The sequence below is a fragment of the Lepidochelys kempii genome, chromosome 2 (assembly GCF_965140265.1).
Source record: "Lepidochelys kempii isolate rLepKem1 chromosome 2, rLepKem1.hap2, whole genome shotgun sequence".
Taxonomy (NCBI): domain Eukaryota; kingdom Metazoa; phylum Chordata; order Testudines; family Cheloniidae; genus Lepidochelys; species Lepidochelys kempii.
Window position 1 is genome coordinate 221,877,363 of NC_133257.1, and position 24,529 is coordinate 221,901,891.

Consider the following 24,529-nt stretch of genomic DNA (forward strand, 5'->3'; position numbering starts at 1 on the left):
CCAATTTTTTGGCTCCTTATATTTAGTCATCCTTCTCATTATATGTGAAAAGTCACATATAATCTTTGTTAATTCTGATATTTACTAGGAATTGAGTTGTCTTTGTTAATATAAAATTGATTTAATAAATACAAGGAAAGGACAAAATATTGTTCTCCTTGTTATATAATTACCATTCAGATCCTTCTGTCAAGTCCATGAGCTGTAAGTTTGACAGAAAAGACAGCAGGGCAGTCTTATTCTAACTAATAAGTAATACTTCATTAGTACACACATCAGAATAAAAATACTGCAACTATAGTAGGATATAATTGTCTGGCTATTATGGCATACTACCACTAGATGGCAGTGTAACAATTCACTATATTATGGAAACAGGTTGAGCTCCAAGCCTTATTCTTCCAAAAATTTAGTGAGATGATATTTCATGGGTTACTGTCTTCAGTTAAAGTATTTGTATTTAAAAACAGCCATGGAAGTTGTCAAGGTTCCTTCCCCACTCTGAACTCTAGGGTACAGATGTGGGGACCTGCATGAAAGACCCCCTAAGCTTATTCTTACCAGCTTAGGTTAAAAACTTCCCCAAGGTACAAACTTTGCCTTGTCCTTGAACAGTATGCTGCCACCACCAAGTGTTTTAAGCAAAGAACAGGGAAAGAGACCAGTTGGAGACGTCTTCCCCCAAAATATATCCCCAAGCCCTACACCCCCTTTCCTGGGGAAGGCTTGAGAATAATCCTCACCAATTGGTACAGGTGAACACAGACCCAAACCCTTGGATCTTAAGAACAATGAAAAATCAATCAGGTTCTTAAAAGAAGAATTTTAATTAAAGAAAAGGTAAAAGAATCACCTCTGTAAAATCAGGATGGTAAATACCTTACAGGGTAATCAGATTCAAAACATAGAGAATCCCTCTAGGCAAAACCTTAAGTTACAAAAAGATACAAAAACAGGAATATACATTCCCTCCAGCACAGCTTATTTTACCAACCATTAAACAAAAGAAAATCTAACGCATTTTCTAGCTAGGTTACTTACTAACTTAACAGGAAGTTAAGGCTTGCATTTCTGATCTGTTCCCGGCAAAAGCATCACACAGACAGACAGAACCCTTTGTTTCCTCCCCCCTGCCTCCAGATTTGAAAGTATCTTGTCCCCTCATTGGTCATTTTGGGTCAGGTGCCAGCGAGGTTACCTTAGCTTCTTAACCCTTTACAGGTGAAAGGGTTTTGCCTCTGGCCAGGAGGGATTTTATAGCACTGTATACAGAAAGGTGGTTACCCTTCCCTTGATATTTATGACAGAAGTGTTGAGAATTCTTCAAGTAACTATAAAAATCTGTAGAACAATATTAATCTATGAATGCCAATATTGGTGCTTGGAATGCCTATAAAGTACTGCAGGTGTCCCACGGCAGGTACTCTTTGACAAGGTCATCTCTTCTCAACACATCTGCTTGGTGGTGGACTTAGCCCTATCATTCAGACAGGGAGAAAAAGAGGTAAACAAGGAGAGAGAATCATTAAGGGGAACAACGTATAAGGGAAGATGCAACGGATAAGGGGGAAAGGAACATCTCAAAAGAAAGGGGATGCTGCTATGGCGTATTAAAAATATTGACCCAAATTCTGCTTTTGATCCCACTGATAGAAAACCATCAGGAAATTAACATGTCGATGTAAGAAAGGGAAAGACACAAGGAGGGGAAAAAAAGGGGAAAAGAAAAAACAAAACATGAAAAAAGAGAGAAGTTTTAGGACAGAAGGAACTGAAGATGTCAAAAAAAAAGGAGAAAAGACACACAATGCAAAGCCTGTATTAGGGTCGTGAACTGTCATTTATTTAGCCATCTAGCAGCAATATTTTGCTAACAAAAATCGAATCAAGTTGTTGTTCCCTCTTGGGTATGATGGCCTGTATTTTTAAAAAATTCCATACTACCACAGCAGGTAACCTTTATTTCTAAGTGTCATGTCCTGACAATAATTAAAATAAACTGGAGATCACCAGAATGCAACTGCAGGTACTTTAGCAGAGCTATTGTAATTTTAGTGCAAAAATAGCCACATCAGTGTATTACGTTTTCCTTATGTTCACCTGTGTTTCCACCTGTAATAGTCTGATGTAAGAGTATTCTGGACCTTACTTTTCTATCTCTACTGTTCTTTCCATTAGATTGTTGCAAGGCTGCACCAATGCTTGCTTTCTTTTTTGAGGGTGTGTCAAGTCTTCATGTTCAGTTTTGAAGCAGCAACTTTGGAGCCCATTATGTGTATGTGGTGGAACAAGAGCAGGTAGCTCAGAAACATCATATAATTATACTATAATGCAATTTTTTTTCTTGGATCCATTGATATCTGTGCATTTTTTTCAACTTGGTAAAGATCAGTTTTAACATTTCCTGTGTTTTGATTCATGCTACGATGCTCTAGATCAGTGGTTCCCAAACTTATTCCACCACTTGTGCAGGGAAAGCTCCTGCCGGACCTGGCCGGTTTGTTTACCTGCCGCGTCTGCAGGTTCAGCCGATCGTGGCTCCCACTGGCCATGGTTCACTGCTCCAGGCCAATGGGAGCTGCTGGAAGCGGCATAAGCCGAGGGACATACTGGCCGCCGCTTCCAGCAGCTCCCCTTGGCCTGGAGCAGTGAACCGTGGCTAGTGGGAGCGGCGATCGGCCGAACCTGCGGACACGGCAGGTAAACAAACTGACCTGGCCCAGCAGGGGCTTTCCCTGTACAAGCGGCAGAAGAAGTTTGGAAACCACTGCTCTAGATACACTTAATCCTGCATTAGCACAGGCAGATGGACTAGATGACCTCTTGCAGTTCCTTCCAGTGCTATATTTCTATATTTATTATGAAGAAGAATTATATCCAGGCATCTGATAGCAATTGATAATGTCAGGGACCATACCAGTTAGGACTAGCTGCTGGCCTGCTCCCTGACTACCTTTGCTGCTAGGCAACCAATCAGGCTCCCCAGCAGGGTTACTGACTATCAGCTGGCTTGGCTGAGTACAAAAAAGAGTGTGGAGTGGCTCCATGGATACTGCACAGATGGCTGTTGCAGATCCACTCAGGCTGGAGATGGTACACAGATGGTCTTCAGACAATGAAATCTGAAAAAAAAAACCTGCTATTCGTTCAACATGTTACTGTACAATGTATCTTTTAAATTTCACAAATATAATAAACTCACCACCCTGCTTTGTCCTTGAAGTTTAAGACCATTGATATGTAGAGCCCAGCTGCAGGGCCTTGGAACTAAAAGAGTGGCCACTGCCCCTGACTGGCTTATCAGCGTGCCCTCTGTGGCAGGCCAGGGGCCGCTCACTGTGTGCCCTGCCTACAACTGCCCCTGCTCTGCTCCAGCTCCTGTTTTGCTCCAGTGCCGCCTTCCAGCCTCTGCTCCTGCTCTTCTGTTCCCCTCCGGCTTTAGACTTCTGGCTTTGACCCGGGGCTAGGGTTGCCAACTGTCTGATCACGCAAACCCAAAGACACTTGCCCCACCCCTGCCCCAAGGCCCCGCCCATGTCCCACCCCTTCTCTGAGGCCCTGCCCCCGCTCACTCCATCCTACTTCCCTCCATTGCTCGCTCTCCCCCCGCCCCTCCCTCACGTTCACCAGGGCAGGGGGTTGGGGTGTGGGAAGGGGTGCGGGGCACAGGCTCTGGGAGGAACTTTGGGTCCAGGCTCTGGGCTGGGTCAGGGGGTTGGGGTGTGGGGGGCGGGCTCTGGGAGGGAGTCTGGGTGCAGGAGGGGGTGCAGGTTCTTGGAGGAAGTTTGGGTCCAGGCTCTGGGCTGGGGCAGAGAGTTGGAGTGTGGGGTGCAGATTCTGGGAGGAAGTTTGGGTGTGGGCTCTGGGCTGGGGCAGGGGGTTGGGGTACAGGATGGGCATCAGGAGATTGGCGCTTTCCTCGGGCAGCTCCCAAAAGCAACCAGCACATCACTCTGGCAGCAGCTCCTAGGTGGGGGAGTCAGGGGGTCTCTGTGTGCTGATGTCCTCAGGCACCGCCCCCACAGCTCCCACTGGTCACAGTTCCTAGCCAATGGGAGCTGCAGAGTCAGCACTTTGGGTCGGGGCAGTGTGCAGAAACCCCCTAGCCCCACCCCACAGGGGCTACAGGAATGGTGCTGGCCACTTCTGGGAGCGGCGCAGAGCCATGGCAAGTAAGGAAGCCTGCCTTAGCTCCACTGCCGTGCCAGACTATTAGCACCCAAAATCTCCCGGTTTGGCTAAAGTAGCCTCCGGGAGAGAGAGCTTGATTCCAGGAGACTCCTGGTGAAAGTGAGAGGGTTGGCAACCCTATCCTTGGCTCTGGCTTATGACTCTGATTGACCCTCTGGTTCTGACATTCGACTTCTGTCTCTCTGGTACTGATCCCTGGCTCCACCTCTGGCTTATGATTGTGGTTTACCTTTGGCTCTGGCCTTGGGCCTCTGACCCACTCAACTTGCAGAGCAGAAGAGAATTGGGCCCATGTGCTGCATATCAATAGTCTTAAACTTCAAGGACAAAGCAGGGTGGTGAGTTTATTATATTTGTGAAATTTAAAAGATACATTGTACAGTAACATGTTGAAAGAATAGCATTTTTTTTTAGATTTCATTGTCTGAATATCATCTGTGTACCATCTCCAGCCTGAGTGGATCTGCAACAGCCATCTGTGCAGTATCCATGGAGCCACTCCACACTTCTTTTTGTACTCAGCCAAGCCAACTGATGGTCAGCAACCCTGCTGGGGAGCCTGATTGTAGAGAAGCAAAGGGGCTTGTAATTTAGTCCATTCTACAATATTTTGACTGTGATATGGTCTGTAACTAATGTGATAAACTCAGGACAGACAGCTGCAAGGGCAGGGTAGAAAACAGTCCCAGAAGGGTAAAAGGTCCTCCTCCCTATCAACTGAGGAGGGGTGACTACAGGGCAATCAGATTCAGCTGAGCGGGGTTACCAGAGATCAGTTAGGATCAGCTGAGAGAGAGTTACCTGAGGTCAATTAGGATCAGCTGATTCCAACTAAGGGCTGCCGAAGACCTTTTTAAATCATCCCCTGTTGGAGAAAGGAGGGGGAAGTTGAGCTGCCAGTAGGTGAGGAGTAGCAAGACTCACCAGGTGGGGAGACTGCATTCCCTCCCATAAGGGAGAAAAACAAGCCTAAAAAGACTGGCTGAGAGAAGGAGCGGGCTGCCCCCGTGCAGCCAAGAGGGACTGTTTTACCCGAAGCTTGTCTCACTAAGGCTACAAATAGCTGAGGCTGGTGAGACTGAGAAGGTGCCTTGCCACACTAAGGAGTTCAGTTTTCATTTTAAACCAAAGCCAATAGAGAGACCTAAATTTTACAAGCATCCGTTTTTAAAAGCAAGCCCTACAAAAAAAAACAAAACAAACAAAAAACAGGAAAGGGCAATATTCTTTTAGAAGGTCATCCAGTAGAATTCATCCTATTTGCCATCTCTGCTCTCCATTGTAATTACAACCCTGTACCTCTTCCTCTTTGAACTCTCACTTCTTGCATAACAGCAATATGGTAAGATGCTTTTGTGTATGTGATGATCCCAGTGTAGGAATGTAGGATGTGAAAAAGGATATGAGGCTATTTTAAACATCTCCCAAGGTTTTCTTCTTTCTTTTTTTTTTTAATTCTATTTTATTTCTGTTTATTGCTCAAATGTTTGCTGTTACAATTCAAATAAACTCCAAAAATGATATTAAAAAAATAAAACTGGAAGACACTAGTTGCAAAATATAAACATTGAAAATGAGTAAAAATTAAAACAAACTCAGGATCTTTAGGTGTAACACAAGGCAGCTTGACAAATAATTCATCAGTGTAATTGAAAAACTCTAATTTGAGTGGAACAGTAAAAACCACAAACAAAGTCCCTGATCCTACACTCTGCTCCACATGTACTGATCTCACCCATGCAGTGTAAAGACATGGTAGTTTGCCTGTGTGGAACAAGATGCAAGATTGTGGCCAGTATGGATACTTTGTAATGATACATAATCCCATTTCAAAATCTCTAACTCGACAAAATAACTCTGATGTACTAAATCTTTCTTTGGGCCCATTTGTTTCACACACAATGACACCCGAGAAACTAAATAACTGACTACTGAATGTCAATTTTTTCTTTATTAAAAAAATAAAAATCAAGTATTCACTAGTTACAGAGATCAGCTACAATATACGTGCCTCCTAATGATCACGTAAACCACACTTGTTGAATACACATCAAGTCTTTCCCCATTACAAGAGTAACTTTGAATGAAGAGAAGCATGTTTTTTATATATATATAGTGGGATGTGGAGGAGGAATCAGAACACAGCACTCATTTGTCTTTTGTAGCAGTTTCTGTGGCCAAGATTTTCAAAAGTGTGTAGTGATTTGGGTTGCCTCAGTACTTGGGTGTCAAATTTGAGCCTGGGTCCTGATTTTCAAAAAGTACTGAGGGAAAACAAAGCACTCTTAAGATTTTTTTTCAAGTTGTCCACTCAAAAATTGAGGCATGCGAGATTATTAAACACTTTTGAAAATCTTGTCCTATGTTTGTACTTTCAGGATCCTGTATACAGATTCAGACATATTAAGATTCCATGTTAATATGTTCAATTAATTAGGTCCTCCTAATTTCAACAGAGTGATGCTGATTTACACAAGATGAGAAATTGGACTGATAGGTTTATAGAGTAATTTCTATAGAACCATATTAAACCTATTAATTTCCAGTCTTTTATGGAAAAATGTTATAGAATTTAAGAGTATGTGGATTTTTTTCTAAATTAAAGGAAAACAAGATGTTCACTAATAGTTATTAGTCAAAACCAGAAGGATTGAATTAGACCTAACACCAATGTTTTTTTGGATCATACATATCATCACAGATCATAGATACATATTCTGAGTGTGGACATGTATAGGTTTTCCCTTAATGTCTTTCTGCTTGGATACCAAAACACGCTAGCACTAGATGTGTACACTTTGTCACATGTACATGCAGACTAGTACTGAAACAAACACAGGAACCCAATGACCCACAGAATTGCTGAAGAGTCATGCTGGAGAGTCATTGTGGGTTATGGATTGTGGCGCCATTGTGCATGAATGAAAATGTCTTATTATTTGTATTAGTACTTACATCTTTCAGTGAATTCAAAAAACGAACATTCCCCATGAATCTGGAAAGTCATGGAACTATACATAACTTTTTCCTTTTTTATTCACTGGTCAGTTGCAAAATGGAGGCTGGGCATTGTCCCTTAGATGAAAAATGAAAGCCATGTAGTCCTATTGTTTATAGCTTAAAAAAAAAGAGAGAGAGAGAGTATTGTAAAGAATAAACAACAATAACCAACATGCAGCTAGGTGTAAATGGATTGGTTTGCCTGATCTATGTTATGTGATGTCCATTCCTTTGTTATGCTAAGTATTTTCCATTTGGGTGAGATGGTATTTTTTTGTGCCCTTATGTCTACCAGCAGATCTGATCCAGACTCTAATTATGTCTATATTTAGTCCAGCTAGTCACAGCTTGTTTGTTTGCAGAGTAGATAATGATACTGTATCTTGTTCATTGTTCTACCGACATTGCATATTTAGCAACCCGGAAGAACTATGGGTGGTTATCACAAATGTTTGCTTTTTTGTTGTTGTTTTGTTTTTGTTTTTGTCTGAGGGAAAGAAAGGTCAGGTAAAATTATTATTTATGAAAAGTGCCAAATTGGTAGCCTTGAAAACTGACTACATTGTCCACAGAGCAGACATCCAGTAGTAGTACATCTGGTTCAGCCCTGAACTAGAGAGACTGTTACCCCAAAAATAGATTATGGAACACCACTATATTAACCTTTCTATTACCCCCTTAGTCTGTCCTTCCCGAGGTAGAAGTTTCTAGGGTTGTTAAGGAAACACTAAAGGACATGGATATAACCTTCCGATAAAGTAATTGACACAGGCAGTATTCTTTCCAAAACAAAGTATCTTTTATTAATGTAACTAATAATCCCTAATACACTGTATCTTAAAAATCCTAAACAAAGCACAAAATCCCTGAAACACAATCTCTTGTTGCAAATAGTTTAAATGATTCTAAGCAAAGCACTTTGTTACAAGTAGCCAGTTTGTAACAAATTGCTGACAGCAGTTCTTAAATTTGCTTTAAAAATTCCGTAAGTAAAATACGAATTAAAACACACACACACACACCCTCCTGGGTGTGGTGTTCTGTCCCATCTAGTGGCACTGCCAGCACTTAGAGAGAGAGATTAATGAGTCTGCTCTACAGCCTTAACTACAAGACAGTTGGCTTTTAGCTTATGCTGTAGAGGCTCTTATATTAAGTTCCAGAGGCCCCAGGTTCAATCCCACCCTCCGAAGACTGGGTCCATCAGTGTTACACATATTAAATACTATGCTAAACTATACTACAATAAAAATTAAAACTGTCAAGCTTACTTTACAAATCTGTTGGCATCCTTTTGAAATCACTGGTGCTGCCTTATAAATTCTTGGTATTTTTCTTTTGATCACTGTTGCTGCTCAGCTCCTGGTCAGCCACTCCAGTTTTCTTCTCTTTTTCTCTGCAGCAGCTTTTCTAACTTCTCTCCAGCAGCTCCTCTTTGGCTTCCCTTGCTGGCTTTCCTTGCTGGCTTCCATCTGCTTCCGATCGTTTGTGTGTGTCTCTCTCTCTAATTCGACTAAGGCCATGTCTACACTACCACTTATGTCAGCAAAACTTGTGTCACTCAGGGGTGTGAAAAAACACATGTACACAATGCTATGTTGGTGGGAGAATTTCTCCCACTAACATAGTTACTGTCGCTCATTGAGGTGGTTTTATTATGTTGTCGGGAGAGTTTTCTCCCATGAGCATAGAGCAGCAATACCAGTGATCTTACAACTGTGCAGCTGCATCAGTACAGCTGTGCTGCTGCAAGTTTGCTAGTGTAGACATGGTCTAAGAGTGATAAGACCACCTCTATTGGTCAGAGGTTGTTCACTCTCTGTGGTAGTTGATTCCTTAAATTCTTAGTTTTTTTGAAACTGCCATTCAAGGTACTGACTGTTAAGATTTTTTTTAATGATGCTTATCAATTTATTTTGTGTTAGTTACCAAACAGCCCTCAGATAATAAAAACTTTTGATCTTTACCTACCTGAGCCAGACTATAGATGAGTCTCTGTGTCTCATTGCTAGACATCCAGATCTCCGACATACATTTCAATCCTAAATCCTTCCACATCAGAAACTAGAATTTCACTGCATAGCATTGTCTGTGGATGGAATATGGATACACCGGAACAGCCAGCATCAAATAATTAATAAAATGCTCAGTGTTTTTTTGAAAGGACTCAACATGATATTGCCATTTGTAGCAGGGTTGTTACCCTGCTCTGGCCCTGAAGAGTTAAAGCAGGCCTGGAGAGGGCTGCAGTGAGGAAGAGGAGTGAGAACAGCTGGGGGAAGCTGAGTGAGTAGCTGAGTACAGCTGTGGCCAGCTTAATTAAGGCCCAGCTGGCCCTTATAAGAGGGCAATGGGCCAGAAGCTAGGAAGGATACTCTTTCCCTGCCTTTAGAGGGAGAAGGGCCTGGCTGCTGGGGAGTGTACCTAGGTACTTACGGTGGAGCAGGGTTGGGGGAAGGCTAGAGGAACTGGGGAGCGCTGGCCTAGAAACTCCCTTGGCCTAGCGTAAGGTCAAATAGATACTGGAGTTGCAGGGGGTAGGCAAAGGCAGCAGGTCTAAACCCCCCTTGCCTGTGATGAGTGGCTTATATACTGCAGTCTGCCCCAGTGAACAGGGGCTAGATGGTGACTCCCTATACTGAGGGAGGGTGGGGGTTCCCCCAGGGAGGGGAGACCCAGACTGAGGGGGTACTGCCAGGGGGAAGAACTCTAATCTAGAAGGGGACCGGGAGGGGCACAGGGCAAGCGGCAGGCAGGACACCAACTGGCAGAGGGTGCTTCTGGCTGAAAAGAGCTAATTCCCTGGACAACCAGTAGGAGGTGCTGCAGCGGTGAGTCATTGCCTTGCCACACTATTTAAGGAACAAAGCAAATAAAACTTGAAGGACAAATGGATAACTGCATTGTCAAAGAGCCTAAAACAAGAAAGTGACTCTGCCCTTTGCAGATAGGGTTGAATCTAGATTGTCTTAGTGAACCTGTTTCAAAGAAGGGGTCCCAGGCTTTGTCATCTGAAGTACTCTCTTGGAGAGTTCTAGTGTGGTGTCCCATGATTATATATCAAGGCTGAGGCTTGGAGAACAGGGCAGGCATGTCTTGAACAGAACACTGCTCTGTTTATATGGAAGGAGCTAAATGGCAGGATCTTCTATGTGATCCAAGACTGAAAAAAAGCCTTGAATTGTTGGAAGGTGAACAACTGATCTTTTCTAAAATCAACATGAGTAGCAGTGGCTGCATCAGTCTAGTGACCTCACCTGTCAGCTTATCTGTGACATGCTTTATGTGCTGAGAAGGGGAAGAACAACATAAAATACTAAATACGATATCAATACTGAGACAAGCAAACATTCTTGGTAGAATGATGTTAAACAAATATGTTTAGGAAATCATCATTTTAAAATGGAGTGACCTGGCATCTCAGATCACTACATTCAAAGTGTCCTGGCTGGTGGTGAATGTTCTAGATCCTTAATGGAGGTCACATCCATTACTGCACAGATAAAAGTGCATAAAAACAAATTATCCTAGCAACTGTCCAACATTTTCTGGTGCCAAATTCCCTCTGAGTATATTGTACACCAACCACTTGGAACAGAAATGTGAGATTCTAGAAAAACTAGGTTTCACAAAACTTCTAACTCCAGATTTTAAGATCTACATGCATATTTGAGCCTAATTGCAGGCACAACTTTCAGAGTTAACGTGCTCATTCTCATTATTTGAACATGCAAATGACTACAACATTCAGCTGACTATTGCATATGCAATTGCCACAGTTCTGCACTCAAATTAAACATTGAATTCATATATTTTGGACCCAAAATGTTTTTTAAAGATCTTATTTTTAAAAAAAATTGAATTCTGTTCTGGAAAACTGTTTTTGTCAGGTTGGGAAGGAAGATCGTCATCTGCTTAAAAGGTAAAAATAACTATTCCTTTTTCCTCTCACTTTTTCCTGCAGTCTCTCACTCTAAAATAGCACAAAACCTTTCAAAGCAGAAGAGTGTTTGAATTATAGAATTCAGAAAGTTTGATAAAGGGCTGAATCTAAATCTGATTTCTCCCAATTATAAATGTGACTAATGCTGGAACTCTAAAATCTCTGAAAATAGAGAGGGAAGGGCAGTAGAGAGAAGGAGCAGAGAGATTAGGCAAAATGGAATGTCAGATGATGGGAAAAGGTAAAAAAGAAAAAGTGGGGAAGAGTAGATGGGTGGAAATTGTCCATTTCCACCTTGCTTTTTCCTCTTCTCTTTCTCTCCTTCTACTCACAAGTTTATTACCATTAACTTCCCCCACACACAAAACACCCCAATAGCTAAGCCAAAGTCCTGCCCATTTATATACCATTTGCCCCTATTCATTTCACCAGATAAAATCTATTAGCAGAAATGAGGACAAAATTAAAATGCAAATGTTGCTACTAGAAGCTTCCTTAAGAATGCAAGCATGACCAAACTAGATCAGACCAATGGTCCATTGAGTCCACTAACCTGTCTTCTCACAGGGGCCAGTGCCAGATCCTCCAGAGGGAATGAACAGAACAGGGCAATTTTGAGTACTCCATCCCCTGTTGTCCCAACAGCTTCTGGCAGTTGGAGGTTTAGGGACACTCAGAACATGGAGTTGTATCCCTGACTAGCTTGGCTAATAGCCATTGATGAACCTACCCTCATGAACTCATCTATTTTTTTTTAACCCAGTTATAATTTTGGCCTCATGACATCCCCTGTAAATTAGTTCCATAGGTTGACTGTGCATTGTGTTAAGTATTTCTTTATGTATGTTTTAAACCTGCTGCCTATTAAGGTCATTTGATGACCCCACATTCTTGCATTACCTGAGGGGGGTAAATAATATGTCCTGATTCACTTTCTCCATATCATTCATGGTTTTACAGACCTCTATCATATTCCTCTCTTAGTCATCTATTTTATAAACCAAACAGTGCCAGTCTTTTTAATCTCTCCTCATATGAAAGCTGTTCTATATCCCTAACCATTTTTGTTGCTCTTTCTGCTCCTTTCCAATTCTAATATATATATATTTCAGATGAGGTGACCAGAACTGCATTCAGTATTCAAGGGTGTGCCTACCATGGATTTATACAGTTGCATTATGATATTTTCTTTTTTTATCATCTATCCATGTCCTAATGGGTCTTAACATTGTTAAGTTTTTTTTTTTCAAACTGCAGCTGCACACTGAGTGGATGTTTTTAGAGACCTATCCACAATGACTCAAAGATCTTTCTTGAGTGGTAACAGTTAAATTAGACGCCATCATTTTGTATGTTTGATTGGGATTATGTTTTCCAGTGTGGATTACTTTGCACTTTTCAACATTGAATTTCATCTGCTATTTTGTCACCCAGTTTTGTGAGATCCCTTTATAGCTCTTCACAGTCATCTTTGTAATTAACTATCTTGAGTAATTTTATATCATTTGCAAATTTTGCCACCCCACTGTTCACCCCCTTTTTCTAGATCATTTATCAATATGTGGAATACCACAAGTCCCAGTACAACTCCTTGGGGGACTCTATTTACTTCTCTCTATTGTGAAAACTGACCTTTTGTTTCCTGTCTCTTTAATCAGTTTTTGAACCATGAGAGGATCTTCCCTCTTATCCCAGGACTGCTTACTTTGCTTAAGAGCCTTTGGTGAAGGACTTGTCAAAGACTTTCTGAAAATACGAGTATGCTACATCCACTGGATCACTTTTGTCCACATGTTTGACCCTCCTCAAAGAATTCTAATAGATTGGTGAGGCATGAGTTCCCTTTACAAAACCTATGTCAACTCTTCCCCAACTTATTGTGTTTATCTATGGTCTGATAATTTTTTGTTCTTTACTATAGTTTCACCCAATTTGCCTGGTACTGAAGTTAGGCTTCCCTGCCCATAATTTCCATAATTGTCTCTGGAGCCTTTTTTAAAAATAGCTGTTAAGTTAGCTACTCTCCAATCATCTGGTACAGAGTCAGATTTTTAAGTGATAGATTATATACCACAGTTAATTGTATTTTGATTTCATATTTTAGTTCCTTCAGAACTCTTGAGTGAAAGGGTCCTGGTGACTTATTACTGTTTAATTTATCAATATGTTCCAAAACCTTCTCTATTGATACCTCAATCAGGGACAGTTTCTCAGATTTGTCACCTAAAAAGAATGGCTCAAGTGTAGGGATCTCCCCCCACATTGTTTACAGTGAAGACATGATGCAAAAAAATTACTTGCCTTCCTCGAGTGTTCCTTTAGCACCTTGATCATCCAGTGGCTCCACTGACTGGCAAGATTCCTGCTTCTGATGTACTTAAAAAAAAATTTGCTCTTAGTTTTTCTGTCTTCAGCTAGTTACCCTTCAAATTCTTTCTTAGTCTGCCTTGTTTTACTTTTACCCTTGATCAGTGGCAGATTAGCCATTGGACCAATGGGGCCCATGTCCAGGGATCCCAACCCTGCTCACCCGGCAGTCCTGCTGGGGAGCGGGGTCAGGGCACAGGGACCTGCCCAGCACTCCTACAAGCCCCACACCCCAACCCTGCTCCCTGGCAAGAGCACCAGGCAGAGAGGGGTAAGCCCCTGTGCCCTGGCAGGAGCACCGGGGGGAGGGGAGGACTCCAAGAGGAAGGGGTAGGGCGGAGCCCCCATTTGCTCTGGCCCAGAGCACCACAAAACCCTTATCTGCCCTTCCCTTGACTTGCCAGAGTTTGTTCTCCTTTCTATTTTCCTCACTAGGATTTGACTTCTGATTTCTATAGGATGCCTTTTTGCCTCTACCACCTCTTTTACTCTGCTGTTTAGCTATGATGCTCGTTCTTATTTGGGGTAGACATTTAGTTTGAGCCTCTATTAAATAGTCTCTATACAGTTTCCAAGTCACCCTTGTGACTGTTCCTTTTTACTTCCGTTTTAACTAGTTTCCTCATTTTTGTGTAGTTCTCCTTTTTGAAGATAATTGCTACTGTGGTCGTTTTCTTTGGCATTTTCCCCTCACAAGGATGTTACATTTTATTACATTATGGTTCCTTGTTCCACAGAGACCTTATTTTCAATCAAAAACAATTCAAGTATTTTAATTATTTATTTTCAAGAGAAGCAGCTTAGAGGAAAATCAAAATGCCTGCAGAAGTGTTGCTTTAAAAATTCGCTTTTTCCCACTTTCCCAAGAAAATGAGATACAAAGATTGAGGTGGAGTAGTTTGCTAGTCTAACACAAATGAACTGATTTTACTGACACTATGTAAGAACATTTGCTCTTTGATGTAGAACTTATATTCAAAGTATCATATTTAAGCTAGATAAAGTAGCCAAGTGGAAAAATCCCTCCAAAAGGTAGTTTTATAACAGGGAGCTTAGGACATGATTGTGGACCAGCCCTGAATTTGGAGGCAACACCAGCTGGCACTGCTCAGAGACTTAACCTTTAGTCTTTTAGAGGCAAATTCCACTAAACGCTAACAACTATGTGTAATGAATAGGGCTCAGTATCTGTCACGGAGGACGTGGAAGTAATGGATTCCATAGCTTTCCATGACTTCTGTGACTTCCGCAGCAACTGGTGTGGCTGACCCCAAGGCTGCCCAAGCAGCTGGCCCCAGGGGCAACCACACCAGCTGCTGCTGGAGTGGCTCTCCAGCCAGCTGCTTGGGCACCCTCACAGCCAGCCACACCAGCGCTGCTGGAGCGGCCCTGGGGCCAGCCACACCAGCTGCTGCTTTGTATAACCAGAATAACCAGGCACGCCTGAGCAGGGGCCAGTGAGGCTGGCCCCGGGGACTGCCTGAGCAGTGGTCGCAGGGGCAGCGGGAACGGCGGCGGGTGGGCAGCCCCAGAGGCAGCCAGAGCAGCTGCTGCTCGGTGGCCCCCGGCAGTTGGTGCCGCTGGCCCCGGCAGCTGGTGCTACCGCTACCTCAGCATCCTGAGGAGCAAGATAAATTCCATAGGAAGCTGGGATTTATTAGTTGTTCATTCACTACTTACATTAGGGTCTTATCCTGCATTCCTTAAGCACCTAAAAGTGAAGGATCAGGTCCTAAAAGTGTATCTAATATGTATTCACCATTTCTCTTTAGCCATAGGCTGTGTCTATACCTAAAAGTTGTACCATTTTGACTATACCAGTGTAATAAGTAGTACAACTCCCCTACTGCGGATGTAGTTATACCAGTATAAATGTGGTTATATTGGTAGAGCTTATTCTCTGATGGTAAGGGGAGTAAACTATAATAATAATGCCTAGCTCTTATACATTGGTATAAGGCATCTTTATACTGGTATAACTGCATCCATGCTCTAGGTTGTACTGGTATAACTATATAATACACAGGTCAATGTATGTGAAGCTATGCTTGTCCTTACCGTTCCCTGGCATGGAACGGTAGGGGTAGGGATGACGCCCTAGATGCCACATGGAATGTTGGGGGCTGGGGGAGAGGTAGTTCTCCATTGACCGTAAAGGGAGGCAAGCCCATGCTTGTTGAACCTATAGGTCCACAAGAGCATGTGTTAGAGAGCTTATTCCTTCACTCTCCCACTTCCCTGGTCCTTCTTGCATGAACAGAGAGCAACAATACCCGAAGTCCAAAGGTGCAAACAATTCGATGTTTATTGGGGTGAACTTCCAGCAAGCTTAAATACAAGTTCCTTTTTCCTTATTTTCGAATCCCAACTTACTTCCTGTTTGCCCCTAATTTATATAGTAATATTCTTAGCTATACCTTAACCAATCATTCTACTGAAATTTAACTAACCAATCCTAACATATTGTAACATGATTAGCTAACCAATTATATCCCACCACAATAATTAGATTACACCCAGCAAAATTAATTATACAGCAGACAGAAACAATCACAGAACCAGACAGAGATTATACAGACAAACAATAGCAAAGTGGGAACTATAATGACAAAACAATACAGAAGTGAGGATTTCACATCCCAGCTATTGATAAATGAGTTCTTGCCAGACAGGATGCTATCAAACTAAGTTTCCTTTTACATTTTCTAGGCACTTCCCCTTTCTCTGGAGGTGATAGGAATACAATCCTGTCCTGATAGTGCCTGACAGCCCAATAGGACCTTATTTCAATGTGACTAGTTTGGAATGTGAGGATGTGACTGTTCGCTTCCTAGCTTATGGCTGCCTCTGCTGCTTAGCCAAAGGCCTTAGCCTAAAAACAGGGCCTCAGACTGTCACAGTAAGAGAAGGACCTTACACTGGCAGACAGTGATTTTGATTCTTTCTTTTATACCTCTAACTAGCCAAGTGATAAGAATACACCTAAATTCTTAAAGTACAGGCTTTTACAGACAGGCCTGAATATCTATATCCTAACAGCGTGCAGCATCTCTTTGCTGCCAGAGAAGCCGCATTTTATCCTGATGCATCTCCCTCTCCTTTTCCTGCTGGGGCTCCTGGGCCTTTCACCATAGTGTTTGAAATATTCACCTGCTGGGCCCTCCTTTCATGGTCCAGCACAGCACAGACTTGCAGGATCTCTGAGAACATATCTTCCCGTGTTCCCTTCTTTTTCCTCACCATGATCAGGCATTCTGAAGCTGTGGAGGGGGAATGCCTTAAGGCAGTGGTCTCCAACCTTTTTCACACACAAGATCACTTTTTAAAATGACCCCAGGATCTCCCCTGCCCTTTCCTCAAGGCCCTGCCCCACTCACTCCATTTCCCCCCTCCTGCTGTCGCTCGCTCTCCCCCACCCTCACTCACAGGGGGTTGTGGTGCAGGAGGGGGTGCAGGCTCTGGGTTGAGGCTGAGGGGTTTGGAGTGTGGGAGAGAGCTCCAGGCTGAGCCTGGGGCAGGGGGTTGGGGGGCAGGAGTGAGGGGTGCAAGCTCTGGGAGGGAGTTTAGGTGCAGTATGACCATATGATGCCTGCACCCAATCTCATAGAATCCACCGGACATTTCATGACTTTTTCCTTTTTATTAGTGTCATTTGTGGTTTATAGATCCAAAATCCTTCAGGGATTGTCACAAATCAGTGTAACGTTCTCACCTGTGGGGTGTGCATTGGTTGAGCCTAGGGCAGGGGGTTGGGGTGCAGGAATGAGGGGTGGAAGCTCTGGGAGGGACTTTGGGTGGAGGAGGGGGCTCCCAGCTGGGGCAGAGTGTTGGGGTACAGGAAGTGGCTGGCTGCTGGCAAGTCTCTGCAGCCCCTATAGAGGGAGGGGGCAGCCGGTCTCCGTGTGTTGCCCCCACCCCCATCACCATCCCTGCAGTTCCCATTGGCCAGGAACCGCTGGTAGCAGCCTGCCTGAGCCCCTCTGAGCTGCCAGATTTTTTGCAGCCCAGAGATCGTGATCAACTGGCAGAAGAGGCTCTAGTTGATCAAGATCAACAGGTTGGTGACCACTGCCTTAAGGCCACAAAGGCAGCAGCTACAGATAAAACACAGAGGGGTTCTATTTATAGACACAACAGAGAGAAAAAGTTACATTTCAGAACTCCCTTCCGTTGCTTCCCCAAAATTTTAAACAAGATGGGGTTATTGACACTTCAGCTTTGGAGTGTCTCCACCCAGCACTGCTCTCCCATCCCAGCCATGGTGAGTATGACTCAGCAGAGATACAGGGGGCAGGTGTGGGATTGAGGAGGGAATTGTTCAGCTGCATGAAATGATAACATTTCTAGGGCAATGGCACTGAGTACTGGCAGTATTTTCCACTGGCGGTGGTGATTTAAACTAATATCTCACTCCTGAGGGTAACAGAAGCACAAAGAGCACAGCTGTGGTTGGCATCCCAAAGCCTCTCGGCCATATACCACTAGCTATTGACTTTGGCAGGCACCATTGCAGTCATCATGGACTGGCATGAGGAGGAAGGCATATTTCTTCCTACTGTGGAGGAAGAAATAAGCCTGCCACCCCTAGAAACCTTTGGGGGAGGATTGCATTAAAGTTTCATTGTGATCTTTCCGCAGGATTCAAGCGACATCCCCGTGCACATAAACAATCTCCTCTGCATCCTCCCTCCCCCACCCCGCATTAACATTACAGGGCAATGAAAAGCAGATAGCTCCACCTCTGTTTGTTGTACCACTACCCCAATATGAGTATAACCATGAAGTCCATACTTGTGTCCTGCTAAATTGAGGTCAGCACCATCTGTACATAAAACATATTCACACACTTCCCTAAGGTTCCTTCCCCTGCATCGGGCTCACCCATGCTCAGTGGTCAGGACTGGTTAGACTGCAGTGGAGTCTCTAACAGGTCTCAGCTTGTGGTATAGGTGACCCCCTGGTCATGTGTCCCCCATCCTCCTCTTCCTCCTCTATGTACACAGCAAGAGGTCTGCGTCTCGGGGTCCTTGGAAGTATCCACTGTATTCTGGGGGTGTCTCTCTGCCAAGTGTAGCATGCAGTTCATTGTAAAAGCAGCAGGTCTATGGCTCAGCACAAGATCAACTGTTGGCCTCCCTGGCCTTGTGGTATGCCTGCTGCAGTTCCTTTGCTTTCAAACAGCACTGTTGTGGATCCCTGTTGTACCCCTTCATCTGCTTGTAGATCTCCATATTTCTCCCACTGCTCTGTCACTCCACCAGCGCAGTCTCTTCTCCCAGCAAGCCCAAGAGATCCAATGCCTCTGTCAACTCCAGGCAGGAGCACATCCAGAGCATGTAAGCAGCATGGTCAGCTGGGCAGTTGTGCGTAATCAGGGAGTGATACTAGGTGTGCTCACCAAGCTGGGCAATCAGGAAAAGGTATTTCAAAAATACATGGGGTTTTTTTAAGGGGAGGTGGCTTCCAGTCTCCATGACGCCTGGCCATAGAGTTCACTAGTGTGACTAGAGCAGTCAGTGTTGGGCATTGTGGGATGGCTGCTGGAGGATTATTAATGTCAACACTAGTCACACAGTGCCTACTCTCCTACTGCACCACAGTACATTGACCATGGCTCACTGCTGTTCAGAGAGGTGGTTCTACTGGATGGCCATCACAGGGTGCTTCCATCATGGGTGACAAATTTTGAGTGTAGATACATGCACAAGTAGGTCAACACACAGTGGCTTACATCAACCTACTCTGTAGCATAGACTAGGCCTTAGCATCAGAAATTTGGGATCAGGACACCAAGACCCAGATCCCAAACAATAACACACTTATTTCAGTGGGAAATAGGTGCCTTTGAAAATCTGGCTATTTAACTCAAGAATCAATATTTTTCTTTCACTTTTTATATTCTTTTCACTTCACTTTGTCCTCACTTAGTCTGTCTGTAAAGCCCTTGGGATTCCATGACATTCTGCTTTATTAAATGTTCAGCCTAACACAAGCATATCTATTTACAATTAGTGGAGATTTATTCTGCTTGACTGAAGATAAGCTGGCGGACAGAGGCTCCCGTTCTCACCTGTTTGCTGTACTGTTTACTAAAATGTTCAAAATGAAATAAAATCAAATTAACCCTGAGGCTTTCCTCTCCAACAATAGCTCATGTGCAAACCTTAAATATCAACTATTTGCTTAAACTAATTTACATCCCAATGTACCATGGATAAGATAATTATCCTTGCAGGAAGTAACTTGACTATTCTATTTAACTGTTTTGATTGCTATTTCATTAACATTTCTCATCACCAACTTTTAATGGAAATCATTTGTTACTAAAATACATTTAAGTACATTTCTTATTTTTAGACTTTTCAATGTTTTCTATAAACAAAATAGGGGACTGGGTGGCTCAGGAAAATGGTTAAGGGATTTGTAATTCTGGGATGTCATTGTTTCAAATCCAACCCAGCACTGTTGTGATCTAAAGTTACCATCTGACAGCTGTACAATGTCCTAAGTGAAATGCTTTGATAGTCTTGGTTCAGATAGCAGTAAACAGGTGGTCTTGTATCCACAGCACAGTAACCACCAATACAAGACGGACTAATTTTCACCCTTGCTGGCAAGTTCAGCAGAGGTACCATGATTGAATGGCATGGAAATTAAACTACTGTCATCCCCTGGATGTGACCCCTACAAGTTGGGACTATATGAGGAAACTTGCACTATTTGTGCCCATGCTGTAGTGATTCTGCCACCCGTTGGTCATTCTGAGTAACCTTGACTCGCAGCATTTAGGGCACTAGGATTATTCATATACAGTAAACATAGTGTTATCGGCACCTTACCAAACAGAAAGCTCTAGAAACTGGCATTTCTGATATCTCTGATTTCTGATCTGGGCAGCGCTCGCCTGGGGCAGCTCCTCACAAGTGTAGACGTGTCCCTGCTACACCTAGGCAGAGGAACAGCAACGGGGACTCCATGTACTGCTCCCCACTCCAAGTGCTGGCTCCAGGACTCCCTTTGGCCCGGAACCATGGCCAATGGGAACTGTGGGGCGGTGCCCACAGGTAGAGGCAGTGTGCAGAGCTGCTGCCACCTAGAAGCAGCAGGGACGTGTCGCTGCTTGCGGGGACCCGTTCAAGGCAAGTGCCGCCTGGATCCAACACCCTGAAACCCCTCCCACACCCAAACTCCCTCCCTCCGTTGGTAAGTACAGACAGCTGTAGAGGCACAGGAGCTAGCAAACAGAGCTGTAAACAGGGGAGTTTCAGTGGGAGTTTGTATTGTGGTGCTTGTTTGGGATGTGTTTTTGCTGTGGGTGGTGGTGTTTTGGTGTGGTTTGTGTTTCCCAGATTAACAGGATTTAGGTGTGAAGGCTATGACAGATACAGAGGCACCAGTGAGAGTGACCCATGTAGTGGAAGACACAATGAGGATGACTGGATATGGAAGCTGTGGTATGTACGTGATCCTGGAGGGGGTATCTGGTAAGAGTTTTGTCTGCAGATTGGAAGAGGCCCTGGAGGTTTTTCGCCTTTCTCTGTAGCATGGGGCATGGGTCACTTGCTGGAGGATTCTCTGCTCCTTGAAGTCTTTAAACCACAATTTGAGGACTTCAATAGCTCAGACATAGGTGAGAGGTTTTTTGCAGGAGTGGGTGGGTGAGATTCAGTAGCCTGCATTGTGCAGGAGGTCAGACTAGATGATCATAATGGTCCCTTCTGACCTTAGTATCTATGAATCTATACATGAAATGCTGTCTGATAGAGCTGATGGAGGAAAAGATCCGAGGATTGGAGATGCATGTTGAAAGTCTGAGTTTAGAAGGGGGTTCGAGCAGATTATGGAGCAAAGACATGGGATAGCTGAAGGGAAAAGCTTAGACTTGCAGATGGAAGCAGGACTGAGGAATTCTGAGGGGAGACTGCTGGATGAGGAAAGTGGACAGTGGAAGCATGTGACTAAAAGAACCAGGCAGAGGAAAAGACGGGCTAGTGAGGGAGAAATAGAGCTCAAGAATAGGTTTGCAGAGTTGGAAAATGAAGAAGGGGCTTAGCAGGTGGTCATTGAAGGTGGAAGGGCAAGGTAGAAGAGAAGAGTGGCTAGCCCTATAGGAAAAGGGGAAGAGTCAATGGAGACTATCCTCCTGGGACTCACATTTGGTGTACAGGATGGGTTGAAGAGGATTACAAAGGAGAATAGGAATAGAAAGAATTTGCACCTAGAAGGAACAGGGGATAGACTGGAGAATAGCACAGTCAACAGGAAAAGGCCGGTGTACATGGTTGGGGACTCTTTACTGAGAAGGACAGACAGGCCTGTAACCAGAGCTGATCCAGAGAATAGAAGGGTGTGCTGTCTTCCAGGTGCTAAGATACGGGATGTAGATCTGAGGTTGAAAAGGATCCTAAAGGGAGTGGGAAATCCCTTAATTATCCTTCATGTGGGAAAAAATGATACCGGTAGATTCTTGCTGGAACATATCAAGGGAGACTATGCTAGGCTGGGGAAGATGCTTAAGGAAATCGAGGCTCAGGTGATCTTTAGTGGGATTCTGCCCCTTCCTAGAGAAGGGCAACAAAGGAGTGACAAGATTATGACTATCAAGAGATGGCTTAGGCAGTGGTGCTATAAGGAGGGCTTTGGTATGTATGGCCACTGGGAGGCATTCATGGACAGAGGACTGTTCTCTCAGGATGGACTTCATCTGAATAGGGAAGGAAATAGACTTCTAGGATGGAGGCTGGCACAACTGATTAAGAGAGCTTTAAACTAGGAATTTGGGTGAGATGGTTGGGAGATGTCCAGGTAATCTCCACGCCGGATTTTAGCATTGAGAGGGAAGACAACAAAGTAAGAAAGGATACAGCCGTGGGTAGGAGAATGGATATAAGGAGGAAGGGCAGTGTGGATACCAGTCTAATAGGTCATACTGGCTGAAGAATGACCGTGCCTAATTGGGTACAGAATGTGAGCGAGGCCAAACGGCAAAAATTAAGATGTTTGTACACCAATGTGAGGAGCCTAGGTAACAAAATGGAGGAACTAGAAGTACTGGTGCAGGAAGTGAAACCAGATATTATAGGGATAACAGAAACATGGTGGACTAGTAGTCATGACTAAAGTACAGGTATTGAAGCGTATGTGCTGTTTAGGAAAGACAGAAGTAAAGGTGGTGAAGTAGCATTGTATATCAATGATGAGGTAGAATGTAAAGAAATAAGAAGCGATGGAATGGATAAGACAGAGTCCGTCTGGGCGAAAATCACATTGGGGAAGAAAACTACTAGAGCCTGCCCTGGGATAGTGCTTGGGGTGTGCGATAGACCACCGGGATCTAATCTGGATATGGATAGAGCCCTCTTTAATGTCTTTAATGAAGTAAATACTAGTGGGAACTGCGTGATCATGGGAGACTTTAACTTCCCAGATATAGACTGGAGGACGAGTGCTAGTAATAATAGGGCTCAGATTTTCCTAGATGCGATAACTGATGGAGTCCTTCATCAAGTAGTTGCTGAACAGACTAGAGGGGATGCCATTTTAGATTTGGTTTTGGTTAGTAGTGAAGTCCTCATAGAAGAAATAGTTGTAGGGGACAATCTTGGCTCAAGTGATCATGAGCTAATCAGTTCAAACTGAACAGAAGGATAAACACAAATCTGCGACTAGGATTTTTGATTTCAAAAGGGCTGACTTTCAAAAATTAAGGAAATTAGTTAGGGAAGTGGATTGGACTGAAGAATTTATGGATCTAAAGGCAGAGGAAGCCTGGGATTACTTCAAGTCAAAGTTGCAAAAGCTATCAGAAGCCTGCATCCCAAGAAAGGGGGAAAAATTCATAGGCAGGAGTTAGCATCTCAGAGAGGTGATTAAGAAAAAGCAGAAAGCATACAGGGAGTGGAAGATGGGAGGGATCAGCAAGGAAAGCTACCTTATTGAGGTCAGAACACGTAGGGATAAAGTGAGACAGGCTAAAAGTCAAGTAGAGTTGGACCTTGCAAAGGGAATTAAAATCAATAGTAAAAGGTTCTATAGCCATATAAATAAAAAGAAAACAGAAAGAAGTGGGACCACTAAACACTGAGGATGGAGTGGAGGTTAAGGATAATCTAGGCATGGCCCAATATCTAAACAAATACTTTGCCTCAGTCTTTAAGGCTAATGAGGATATTTGGGATAATGGTAGCGTGACAAATGGGAATGAGGATATGGAGGTAGATATTACCACATCCGAGGTAGAAGTGAAACTCGAACAGCTTAATGGGAGTAAATCAGGGGGCCCAGATAATCTTCATCTGAGAATATTAAAGGAACTGGCACATGAAATTGCAAGCCCATTAGCAAGAATTTTTAATGAATCTGTAAACTCAGGGGTTGTACAGTATGATTGGAGAATTGCTAATATAGTTCCTATTTTTAAGAAAGGAAAATAAAGTGATCCGAGTAACTACAGGCCTGTAAGTTTGACATCTGTAGTATGCAAGGTCTTGGGAAAAATTTTGAAGGAGAAGGTAGTTAAGGACATTGAAGTCAATGGTAAATGGGACAAAATACAACATGGTTTTACAAAAGATAGATCGTGCCAAACCAACCTGATCTCCTTCTTTGAGAAAGTAACCGATTTTTTTAGACCAAGGAAACGCAGTGGATCTAATTTACCTAAATTTCAGTGAGGCGTTTGATACCATGCCACATGGGGAATTATTAGTTAAATTGGGAAAGATGGGGATCAATATGAAAATTGAAAGGTGGATAAGGAACTGGTTAAAGGGGAGACTACAGTGGGTCATACTGAAAGGTGAACTGTCAGGCTGGAGGGAGGTTACCAGTGGAGTTCCTCTGGTCCCAAAATTGATGCCTATCTTATTTAATCTTTTTATTACTGACCTTGGCACAAAAAGTGGGAGTGTGCTAATAAAGTTTGTGGATGACACAAAGGTGGGAGGTATTGCTAATTTAGAGAGAGACAGGGATATCCTTCAGGAAGATCTGGATGACCTTGTAAACTGGAATAATAGTAATAGGATG

At 43.4% G+C, this 24,529-nt stretch overlaps 1 long non-coding RNA gene across 1 annotated transcript; it reads right to left on the reverse strand.

Moving 5' to 3' along the window:
* Window positions 1-876: 876 nt before the first annotated feature.
* LOC140907603 (uncharacterized) lies at window positions 877-9,496 on the reverse strand. Its single transcript, XR_012157550.1, has 3 exons — window positions 9,163-9,496; window positions 7,147-7,308; window positions 877-1,477 (listed from the first exon to the last, which is right to left on the reverse strand). It is a non-coding gene; the product is annotated as an uncharacterized lncRNA (long non-coding RNA).
* Window positions 9,497-24,529: the final 15,033 nt, after the last annotated feature.